This window comes from Schistocerca piceifrons, chromosome 2, assembly GCF_021461385.2.
Source record: "Schistocerca piceifrons isolate TAMUIC-IGC-003096 chromosome 2, iqSchPice1.1, whole genome shotgun sequence".
Taxonomy (NCBI): Eukaryota; Metazoa; Arthropoda; class Insecta; order Orthoptera; family Acrididae; genus Schistocerca; species Schistocerca piceifrons.
Genome location: NC_060139.1, coordinates 163,869,040 through 163,881,565, shown reverse-complemented (window position 1 = coordinate 163,881,565; position 12,526 = coordinate 163,869,040).

Sequence of the window (12,526 nt, the reverse complement as noted above, 5' to 3'; positions counted from 1 at the left end):
CAGGCCGAGACCCACTAGACATGGTTTTCACATCTTCAAAAACATTCTAGGCGCTCCAATCTGGAACCGCGCGACCGATACGGTCGCAGGTTCGAATCCTGCCTCGGACATGGAAGTGTGTGATGTCTTAGGTTACTTCGGTTTAAGTAGTTCTCAGTTCTAGGGGACTGATGACCTCAGTTGTTAAGTCCCATAGTGCTCAGAGCCATTTGAACCATCTTCGGAAAGCAGTTTTAACTACGTCACGATGATTTGAAAACTGGTCTCGGCCCCAAACTACTCATGAACTGACCAAGGAAAAAGTGCACTCTGGCCATTAAAATTGCTACACCACGAAGATGACGTGCTACAGATGCGAGATTTAACTGACAGGAAGAAGATGCTGTGATATGCAAATGATTAGCTTTTCATAGCATTCACACAAGGTTGGCGCCGGAGGCGACACCTACAACGTGCTGACATGAGGAAAGTTTCCAACCGATTTCTCATACACAAACAGCAGTTTCAGGCGTTGCCTGGTGAAACGTTGTTGCGATGCCTCGTGTAAGGAGGAGAAATGCGTACCATCACGTCTCAAACTTTAGTAAAGGTCGGATTGTAGCCTATCGCGATTGCTGTTTATCGTATCACGACGTAGATGCTCGCGTTGGTCGAGATCCAATGACTGTTAGCAGAATATGGAATCGGTGGGTTCAGGACGGTAATACGGAACGCCGGGCTGGATCCCAACGGCCTCGTATCACTAGTAGTAGAGTTGACAGGCATCTTATTCGCATGGCTGTAACGGATCGTGCAGCCACGTCCCGATTCCTGAATCAACATATGGGGACGTCTGCAAGACAACAACCGTTTGCAAGAACCTTTCGACGACGTTTGCAGCAGCATGGACTATCAGCTCGGAGACTATGACTGCGGTTACCCTTGACGCTGCATCCCAAACAGGAGTGCCTACGATGGTGTACTCAACGACGAACGTGGGTGCACGAATGGCAAAACGTCATTTTTTCTGATGAATCCAGGATCTGTTTACAGCATAATGATGGTCGCGTCCGTGTTTGGCGATATCGCAGTGAACGCACATTGGAAGCGTGTATTCGTCATTGCCATACTGGTGTATCACCCGCCGTGATGGTATGGGGTGCCATTAGTTACACGTCTCGGTCACCTCTTGTTCGCATTGACGGCACTGTGAATAGTGCACGTAACATTTTAGATGTGTTACGACCCGTGGCTCTACCTCCATTCGACCCTGCGAAACCCAACAATTGAGGAGGATAATGCACGACCGCATGTTGCAGGTCCTGTACGGGCCTTTCTGGGTACAGAAAATGTTCGACTGCTGCCCTGGCCAGCACATTCTCCAGATCTCTCACCAATTGAAAACATCTGGTCGATGGTGGCCGAGCAACTGGCTCGTGCCGCCCTTGTGGCCGTGCGGTTCTAAGCGCGTCAGTTTGGAACCGCGTGACCGCTACGGTCGCAGGTTCGAATCCTGCCTCGGGCATGGATGTGTGTGATGTCCTTAGGTTAGTTAGGTTTAAGTAGTTCTAAGTTCTAGGGGACTGATGAAGTCAGTAGTGAAGTCCCATAGTGCTCAGAGCCATTTGAACCATTTGAACTGGCTCGTCACAATACGCCAATCACTACTCTTGATGAACTGAGGTATCGTGTTGAAGCTGCATGGGCAGCTGTACCTGTACACGCCATCAAAACTCTGTTTGACTCAATGCCCAGGCGTATCAAGGCCGTTATTACGGCCAAAGGTGGTTGTTCTTAGTACTGATTTGTCAGGATCTATGCACCCACATTGCGTGAAAATGTAATCACATGCCAGTTCTAGTGTAATATATTTGTGCAATGAATACCCGTTTATCATCTGCATTTCTTCTTGGTGTAGCAATTTTAATGGCCAGTAGTGTAACATTTGCAACTTTGGACTGGTTTTTCGTTGTGCTGATTAACACAAGTTGCTGACTCACAACTACTCTAGCATGCTACAAGTTCGTCAGTCATTTTCACCGAATGGCTATCTTAAAATCGGTTGATAAGCATTTCACGGAGGCCGCCAGGTACGCCCAAGCGCTGCGTCCACAGTCCACATAACGCGGCTGCATTGCACACGTGGACAGACTAACCGCATCGTACTGCTTCAGGCTGGATCCTTAGAATATTTGCACGGTTCCGCGGAGCGCCGTGTTCGCGTAAGATCGCGAGAGGTGTAATGATTGGTACTCTTACGATGACCTACTCAGTGGTGCGGTACGGTCTCCGACGCAGAGCCTGCGGTACGGCAGGTGGAGACGGGACCCAGCTGGCGTGCGCGCTGCGGTGTGGCCGCTGCTTTATTAAGAGCGCGGCGGGGGTCGGCAGACAATGTGGGGAGCGCCTGGCGTCGCGCCCGCCGCTGCTGCCAGGCGTGGCGTGACGTCACGTGACGTGGCGCGGCACGCGAGCCGCGGCGACGTGGCGGCTGCGGCGCGCACGCACGTAGCTGCCATTACGCGCCCACACCTTCCGCTCGCCGACCGCCGCCGCACTGCACGTCTCTGCTCTCTCGCTTTCCTATGGCGCTCTGCACATAATAAGGCGGCGGAGGGGCTGGGCGCAGCAGCAAGGGGCCCTATATTATATGACACAACGGCCAACAACATCGTTGAGTCTCGCGCGCCCGTAGTGTGCACTTCTGAGTAAGCTTTGACGATTTAGAGTTGATTCACACGACACGTTAAAAGAACTTGCAGATATATCTTCAGGGCTTGGTGCAGGAGCATCCATATTGCAAACAGGTGTCCTCGGGGTTGATACATGAAGACACCGACCCCTCACACATTCGACCGGCGCATGGACTGTGCAGCTGTTCCCGGCGGAGGTTCGAGTTCTCCCTTTGGCATGGGTGTGTGTGTTTGTCCTTAGGATAATTTAGGTTAAGTAGTGTGTAAGCTTAGGGACAGATGACCTTAGCAGTTAAGTCCCATGAAATTTCACACTTTTTTTTTGCCACTGGCGTAAATTTCAGCGTACCAACGCATCGTATCTTTGACCAACGACCCTATGCAGGACCTAAAAATGGAACACATATAATATTTCTAAATAGCGAGTAACAGTAAATGGCGCTGAAATGTAATACCAATTGTGGCAACTTTTAATATGGATGTAGCAACTATTGGGATACTCGCGGAAAAATAAGTAAAGACAAGAACAAGCTGTAGCTGAAATTGACAAATAATAACGAACTACGGAAGCGGCAACATGAATTGAACTAAGTGGCTCAAGCAGAGAGAGTGATACCAAAAAATAAGGTCCAAATGAATGCCATATTCGAAAAATAAAAATAAAAGGTTTGTAAGAAGCAAAATGACCAGACAAAACTGCAATAGTACGCCAATAACTGTGTGGTCTTTGACTGCTCAGGGAGATGGCTCATCTGAAATACAACATACGAAAATTTAATTCACTTTATTAGATGAATGACCAAAATATTTACTTAACTTGATGCAATCGTTTGCCAAAGGAGTACTTGATAGTCAACTACTTTGAATGACTATTGCAGCAAACTTAATTATACTATTACAACTCTTCTCTTGAAGTACGATGTTCAGCATTTACAACAGTACATTTCCATTTGAGACTTGACTAGCACTGGTCCTACTCGATGATGTTGACTGCTTCATGTGAGGTCACGAACTGGGCTGAGCACTTCCAACCCGGTTCCATATTCACTTCGGTGCGAGGGCGCTGTGGGATGAGAGAAAGGGTGTGTCTTATTATCGTTGCAGGCCATAGCGAGACCAGTAATGTCTGTTGTATAGATGCGCGTTGGTGACTGTGAAATGGCACCGCGGTCCTTTGACGGCATCACAATAATGCTGATCACCACACGCTTCACTCACAAAAATTTAAATTATGCCTTTAGGTTCCAGCCTAACGATACCATAGGAAATCACGACATATATGGAATAAAGAGCACAGTTTTCGCCTGGTGCAAACACAACTACATATAACATTTAATAGCACGCCTCTTGCGTCCTTCGCATCATAAACCCATGACGTAACACAAGACATCACGTCTGAAAGCCGAGAACTGGAACAGTAGAGCTGATGCCGAAAATTGCTATTTGAGGCATCGTGGCCGCACAAGAGGCCTCTCTGCAGCCAACATTCATGTGGTGTTGAACACTCTGGTATTAGTTTTTGGGTAGATGATCCCGATCTATTTGAGCACGCTGTTTTGTATACTTTGTTGTGGTCGTTGCATACATTTAGTTTAGCCTGTGCATTTCACGCGTATCGTCATTTTTTAAATTTTTTAATTTTTTTGTTTTTTTTTTTTGTTTTTGTAGATCGTATTACTTTTGAGTCATGTTGATACATACCAAGTTCTAATTTCGCGTATTTGTTAAAATTATTTCGAAAATCAGCTTTCTTTTGTGAACAGTTTGAAACCATGGCACCAAGTAAATGGCAATATCCAGTTGCGATTATCACGTCCTTGAATACCGATGGTTCCCAACCAGGAATAGGAAGAAAGATTTCAGTGTATTATTTTCTGCCCTTGTCGTATACGGACATCGCTGATACATATTGTGTGTGACAGTATTCTGATGTGTGGTGCTCATAAAGAAAAGACGGGTTGCTGATTCAACTACATTGATCTGAAGACGATCCATGGAATTCGAAGGTAGTCTTATTGCGAAAAATATTTGCATCTGGGACTGAAAAATATACGAAGTATTAAAATTGTTAAATATTGTGTGAGAGTTGAAACAAATAGTAACCACCCACGTGGGGTTATTTGCCTATAAGGCACCCCTTAGAAATACAGAATACCTATCTAATACAGTTTGCTTTCGTCTTTTCATTGCATTAAAAGATTTTCTTTGTCTGAATTTGTAAGTACGTGGCTTTATATGTTTGCACCTGTAGTGGGTTTCCTCTTGTTATTTCGTCCCATTTTAACTGTTTTGCTTCACTAAGAAATGCAATTGTTTTATACTTCACCACACACTGTTCTGTTGTCTTTCGTAAGATTCTCAGCTGTCAGATAAGTCGACGTGATGCTGTGCAGTTCGGAGCAACGACGTTGTCAGTTCAGCCTCCTCAATATAAATTTCATCAGTCTTTGTTAACACTTTATAGTATATGTTACAGAGTGCTTAGTTTCACAGCGTAGAGATGGCAAAGATATTGCTTTGCTCGGGTTTCGTCTGCAAGATGAAGTTCATTACACAGATACGCATTACTCCAACAGTACTCCTAGTGAAAAAATCATTGATCTGTTTCTTTCGGAAGTATTTATGTGAAAAGCCCAATGTGCTATCATTGTCGTTAGAATTTTTTAATAAGATTGTATTATCAGAGAATCATGCCTGATAATTTAAAGACAAAGCTACATTCACGATATAAATTTGCAAAAATTTTAGTTAACTTACGGAGAATACAGTATTGTGAGGACTAAGCGTCTGGAAACTGACAAGAAATTTAAAAAAAAGCACTTCAGGCTACGTTTAACAGGGCGTTGCTTAGGGCTAGTCCACTTGTGTTGGGTTGCGGTGTGACTGGCTGTAGAATACATTCACGCCAGGAAAACACTCCCACTTATAGACTGACCTTACCTGCCACCAACAACAAATAACATACGGTTCCCGAGTCCACAGCAGGAACCGGCAGATCACAGAAAGAGGAGGTAAGGCAAGACAGAGGTGGAATTACGATCCAGAAGAGAAAAATAACATAACGACTGACTTTCACGAATGTCGAATGTAGGTGGGAACGACTGAAAGATCGAGCAGCCCCCCCCCCCCCCCCTTTCGCCATCCACCATTCCCCCTCACGGGAGCGTGCGCACGCGAACGCACGCACACAGAGAACCTGGAAAAGTAAGTTACATTTAGTTAAATGAGGCCAAGTAACGACTAGTGAATGCTGCACCACACTTCAGAGAGACACAGACACATGACATTATTTTGCCGTCAACAATTTTCTGTAAATAATGGTTGGAACTTTCGACCAATCTTTCAATTCCTCGACGACAGAAATCCACTCGTCGGTCACAAAGTCTTTCGAGACCAGCTGAGCAAACGTAGTCATCGGTTTAAAATCTCTTTGTCCATCAGATGTATTTTCAGCGTGGTGATGGAAATCTTATGGGGCAAGATCTGAAATTTCCGGTCAGCATCACACACGTCTGTGCGGCTTTGGCCAAATTGTTGGCACCATTTCACTACGGCTGGACGGGACGTTGCATTTTCTCCACTTACCGGCAGAGTTTCGCGGTGTATATGCGTGCAATTTAGACAAATTGCGTTCAAGAATCGTACTGTTCAGCGTACTTCACATTGGGAGTAGGTTTCCACATGCAGCGCGATTTCTCACGCATGGTGTGATGCATCCGTTATCATGTCGAAGCACCAAAGTGTGTCTACAGGAAACCCGGGATATGTACTCCGGCAATGTGCCACTCTGTTGTGCAATGGTTTTCTAGCGTGAGACGACACCTTTAACTTCCTTACTGAGGTCCATACGTAAAATACTGGTAATAATGGATGCATATTTCGCTTTTATAAAGTATAAATTATATAAACTTAAAAATTGGCGAAATTTGTTGCTATAATAGTTCTCAAAGCAACTGCAGGGCACAAACCTCAAAAAGTTTTCGGAGAAATGCTTTTCAGTTGACGTCTTTATCGGAATTTCCGTTTCATGGAACTAGTAAGGTGCCCCTTACCTGCAGATAAGAGCATATTTTACTTAATTTCCAGTTTTGCTGTTTCACATCTGTCAAGTGAATGTATCAGCGCTGCAATACGTACTGAATAAGGAGCGAGCTGTCGGTTCCCACGCCAGCTGGCAGCCGTTGTCGCCGTTGGCCATCTGGCGCTTTCAGAGGTAGTGAGATAAGGTGCCGATGCAGAAACAGCTCGTGACGTCAGCAAAGAGACACCTTGGGAAGTGCATTTATTCCGGAATGAAAGAAGTAATTATTATTAATAAATTATTTCCTAACAAAAGTTGCTTTCTGCCACTCAGATATTTGGAGGAATCCACAGGTCATAAGTACTATCTTTCAGTAATTTTACAATGCCAGGAATAGTTTATATTCATAAATAAAGGAATAACTTCGGTATAACCGAAAGTGTACGATCTTACGATCTATACTGAATGTACGCTCAAATTACAGACTGTGCACCATAGTCGGCGGTCATCGATTGGATGCCTTTCGATCTATTCATGCGGCAGACTGTGCTGTCGCACCGTTAATAGTTAGCTCATAATCACTGTGAACGAGTACATTTTTCTCTGTTTCTTAAATAAACGCACCTTAATGGCACCCCAACTAAAAATTGTTTGCACAAAACCTTTTTCCCTCTTCATTGTAAAACATAGACAGTATTATCACACTTTCTGAATCCGACTGCGCTTTTACGGCTCTGCAAGGGACAAAAACTACGACATCTCCACGCAACATGTAGAAAGAGTTTCTACTCGGCGGCTCACTAAGTCAGTTCAATGACGGACTGGCATAACCATCGCAAAAATCGGACAGGAAAGAGTAGCCTGTTATACTGTACGCCCCTTATACCATCATCTACGGACCCACTGGCTCAACTGAGACATTTCTGGAGTTTTAGTACGAGTGGGTTATTATTACCAACTTATGGTACAGCGATGAACTAAACACAGATGGCCGGCCGCGGTGGTCTAGCGGTACTAGGCGCTCAGTCAGGAACCGCGCGACTGCTACGGTCGCAGGTTCGAATCCTGCCTCGGGCATGGATGTGTGTGATGTCCTTAGGTTAGTTAGGTTTAAGTAGTTCTAAGTTCTAGGGGACTGATGACCACAGATGTTAAGTCCCATAGTGCTCAGAGCCATTTGAACTAAACACAGATGTAAACAAATTTATACAGGTGTTACAAAATGGCACGGCCAAACTTTCAGGAAACATTCCTCACACACAAATGAAGAAAAGATGTTATGTGGACATGTATCCGGAAACGCTTAATTTCCATGTTAGAGCTCATTTTAGTTTCGTCAGTATGTACTGTACTTCCTCGATTCACCGCCAGTTGGTCCAATTGAAGGAAGGTAATGTTGACTTCGGTGCTTGTGTTGACACGCGACTCATTGCTCTACAGTACTAGTATCAAGCACATAAAAAAATGGTTCAAATGGCTCTGAGCACTATGGGACTCAACTGCTGAGGACATTAGTCCCCTAGAACTTAGAACTAGTTAAACCTAACTAACCTAAGGACATCACACAGATCCATGCCCGAGGCAGGATTCGAACCTGCGACCGTAGCGGTCTCGCGGTTCCAGACTGCAGCGCCAGAACCGCGCGGCCACTTCGGCCTGCCTCAAGCACGTCACTACGTAACATAAACAGGTTAGTGTTCATCACGGACGTGGTTTTGCAGTCAGTGCAATGTTTATAAATGCGGAGTTGGCAGATGCCCATTTGATGCATGGATTAGCACGGGGCAATAGCCGTGGCGCGATGCGTTTGTATCAAGACAGATTTCCAGAACGAAGGTGTCTCGACAAGAAGACATTCGAAGCAACTGATCGGCGTCTTAGGGAGCACGGAACATTCCAGCCTATGACTCGCAACTGGGGAAGACCTAGAACGACGAGGACACCTGCAATGGACGAGGCAATTCTTCGTGTAGTTGACGATAACCCTAATGTCAGCGTCAGAGAAGCTGCTGCTGTACAAGGTAACATTGACCACGTCACTGTATGGAGAGTGCTACGGGAGAACCAGTTGTTTCCGTACCATATACAGCGTGTGCAGGCACTATCGGCAGCTGATTGGCCTCCACGGGTACACTTCTGCGAATGGTTCATCCAACAATGTGTCAATCCTCATTTCAGTGCAAATGTTCTCTTTACGGATGAGGCTTCATTCCAACGTGATCAAACTGTAAATTTTTACAATCAACTTGTGTGGGATGACGAGAATCCGCACGCAATTGTGCAATCACGGCATCAACACAGATTTTCTGTCAACGTTTAGGCAGGCATTGTTGGTGATGTCTTGATTGGGCCCCATGTTCTTCCACCTACGCTCAATGGAGCACGTTATCATGATTTCATACGGGATACTCTACCTGTGCTGCTAGAACATGTGCCTTTACAGGTACGACACAACATGTGGTTCATGCACGATGGAGCTCCTGCGCATTTCTCAACAACACATTCGGTGACCGATGGTTGGTAGAGGCGGACCAATTCCATGGCCTCCACGCTCTCCTGACCTCAACCCTCTTGACTTTCATTTATGGGGGCATTTGAAAGCTCTTGTCTACCCAACCCCGGTACCAAATGTAGAGACTCTTTGTGCTCGTATTGTTGACGGCTGTGATACAATACGCCATTCTCCAGGGCTGCATCAGCGCATCAGGGATTCCATGCGACGGAGGGTGGATGCATGCATCCTCGCTAACGGAGGACATTTTGAACATTTCCTGTAACAAAGTGTTTGAAGTCACGCTGGTAAGTTCTGTTGCTGTGTGTTTCCATTCCATGATTAATGTGATTTGAAGAGAAGTAATAAAATGAGCTCTAACATGGAAAGTAAGCGTTTCCGGACACATGTCCACATAACACCTTTCTTTATTTGAGTGTGAGGAATGTTTCCTGAAAGTTAGGCCGTACCTTTTTGTAACACCCTGTATAAAAGGATTCAGTCAAATAATTATTATTTATAGTTATTTTAAAACCTTCGAGAACTATGGATCGCTGAAACTAAGGGTGACGGGAAGATTTATTTCGTGGATGTGTGCAGTATCAAACAGTACCCTCCTTCCCCTACTGCAGACCAGACTCTAGATCCGTGCCCGATTCGAAGTAATGTATCACTGTGCATAGAAACTCACGGGAAACTACGACACAAAAAGCTGTCCAAGACATTCGGCACAGAGTTGTTCATAAAATAGAATTTAAGGAAATTCTGATTATAGTAGAGAAGATCCATCAGTGAGAGCCTGTCAAGAGAGCCGCTCAGTGGTACCACTCAACTGGCGATTAAGTTCGAGTGTCCGAGTTGTGCACTCCAAACAGATACTAGTAAATCAAAGCAAATATGGCAGTGTTTATTTTTAGACAAAGAGCGAGTGGACATTCCCTCTGTGTCACGGTGAAAACAATTTCTCTGGGACCCTTACTGCGTTTGTAATCACGAAACAAGGTATCACGGCCCACGAAAACTGTGTACTATAAAAACATTCACTCACCAAATATTGTTTTTTGTTATCTGTTCCAGTTTATGCACGATTTTTACAACTAACGTCGTATGAAGTTGATGAATTTACAAAAAACTGATTTAAATCGTACACAACAAACACATTTTTGCTGAATAATTAAAACAGTGTTAGAAGATTACAGTAACACGGGAGAAGCCACGAAAGGAGTCCCCGGATCTAATTCTAAGTCCAGTCTATTCTTTGTATATGTTAATCGCTCTCGAGCATGAAGCAGAATTGGCACTTTTTGCAGACGGCAATATTGCTGTACTAAGATACATTAGAGAATAACAGGAGAAATTGTTAATGATGTTTTTCAAAGAATTATTAAGTGTTCTTCGAGAATTGTTCTGTCCCTTAATTTTGAGAATTTTGCTGCGCACAAAAATAGAGTAATACCAACAATTGATGTAGCGCATGACGAGCGGTCAGTTAACAGGACAGGAAGTTCCAAATTTTTGAGTGTACGTACAGAGGGAAACGAACTGGATGACTCGTATTAGTGAGCTGGTCAGACAATTTATTTCCACTTAGTAATGTCTTAAGCAATTATTTTCTGTGGTAACTCATCGCTCAGAAAGAACAAAAGAAAGATACATGCTGTTCACACACCTTCATTCTGTAGATGCCTCTTCAAGGAATTAGGCATTAAAACTGCACCTTCACAATGTAAATTATGTATTCGCTAACGGAATTTATGATCAAAATCGACGCCTCGTGCTAATCCATACATCAAATGGGCATCTGCCAACTCCGCATTTGTAAACATTGCACTGACTGCAAAACCACGTTCGTGAAGAACACTAACCTGTTGATGCTACGTACTGATGTGCTTGATGCTAGTACTGTAGAGCAATGAGTCGCATGTCAACACAAACACCGAAGTCAACATTACCTTCCTTCAATTGGGCCAACTGGCGGTGAATCGAGGAAGTATAGTACATACTGACGAAACTAAAGTGAGCTCTAACATGGAAATTAAGCGTTTCCGGACACATGTCCACATAACATCTTTTCTTTATTTGTGTGTGAGGAATGTTTCCTGGAAGTTTGGCCGTACCTTTTTGTACCACCCTGTATACCCAGTAAACCGACTTGTCGCATATAATTTACATAAAAAAGTCATTCAGCTTGTCCGTGGAACATGCACTATAGTATCTGTTTTTCGGTGGCTTAGGTGTTCTACTTCAAATTCAAGAGAGTTGGGCTCGATCCTGCCATTTTTCCGTAACTCTTAGCCCTTACATTACCTCTTGACTTGATTATTTAGTGTGAGAAATACCAAAACGTACCGTGGTACGAAGGGTGCATTAAACTTTCGAAGTCAGTTGTACTAACATAAACAGGCATATGTAATCTAGAGGCCACCAGCACAACGCATGCAGAAATCAAATCAACGTTCAGGGTGATGACATCTTTACTTCTTCTTGTAAAAAAACACATAAATTACAACTTTAAACTCACTCGCGATATTCAAATCTATCGTTAGCCATTCAACAGTTTCATTCTGTTTGGACACGAACTCTGCTTACACAGATGAGCCGAAACGTTATGACCACTGCCTACCGCGAGATTGATTGCTGCCTGTTACAATGTTGACACGTGACGCGGTGACGAAAGTATGCGAGCGGTACAGAGAAATTTTAGGTAATAGGTCGTAGAGAAATATGTAACGATTAGATACATAAAAAGCTTCAAAGATGATAAAACATTTCGCAAGGACCCAATCGTTACAGAACTTCAAGGTTATCTGTGGAGAAAGAACTAGAACAGTTACACTATTTATTTAGTACACATGAAAAAAGGCAAAACAAATGTCAACAAGTAAAAACCGATTTCACTTCAGCCAGTCGCATTCAAATTACTCTCTCCAAAAGACTAAGGAATAGAGAGACACAAGGATCAGCAATTAGGAGAGTGAGAAGCAGAATACAGTAAAGGGCTTTCTTGCGAAAACCAAACCTTCACCACTAGGACCTTGATCAATGCCACAATACTAAGAGGAAATAAGTGATCTTGATATTTCTTGTTTTAAGGAGGCATATGGTTCTACGGCCCCATGCAAACTTTAGAAAGGCCGAATGAGTTTAGAATAGATGACTAGAGAATATTACTTGTACAACAAATATTAGCAAACAAATAATCACATGTTACATACTGCCATACCTATGTGAACCATTTTAAAAGAGATGATACCTGACCAGATCTGATTGATTGTATCCTGAACACCGAAATTGCAGAACAGTAGAAAGATGTTTTATCTCTTCAGACACGGAGCCTCCCAG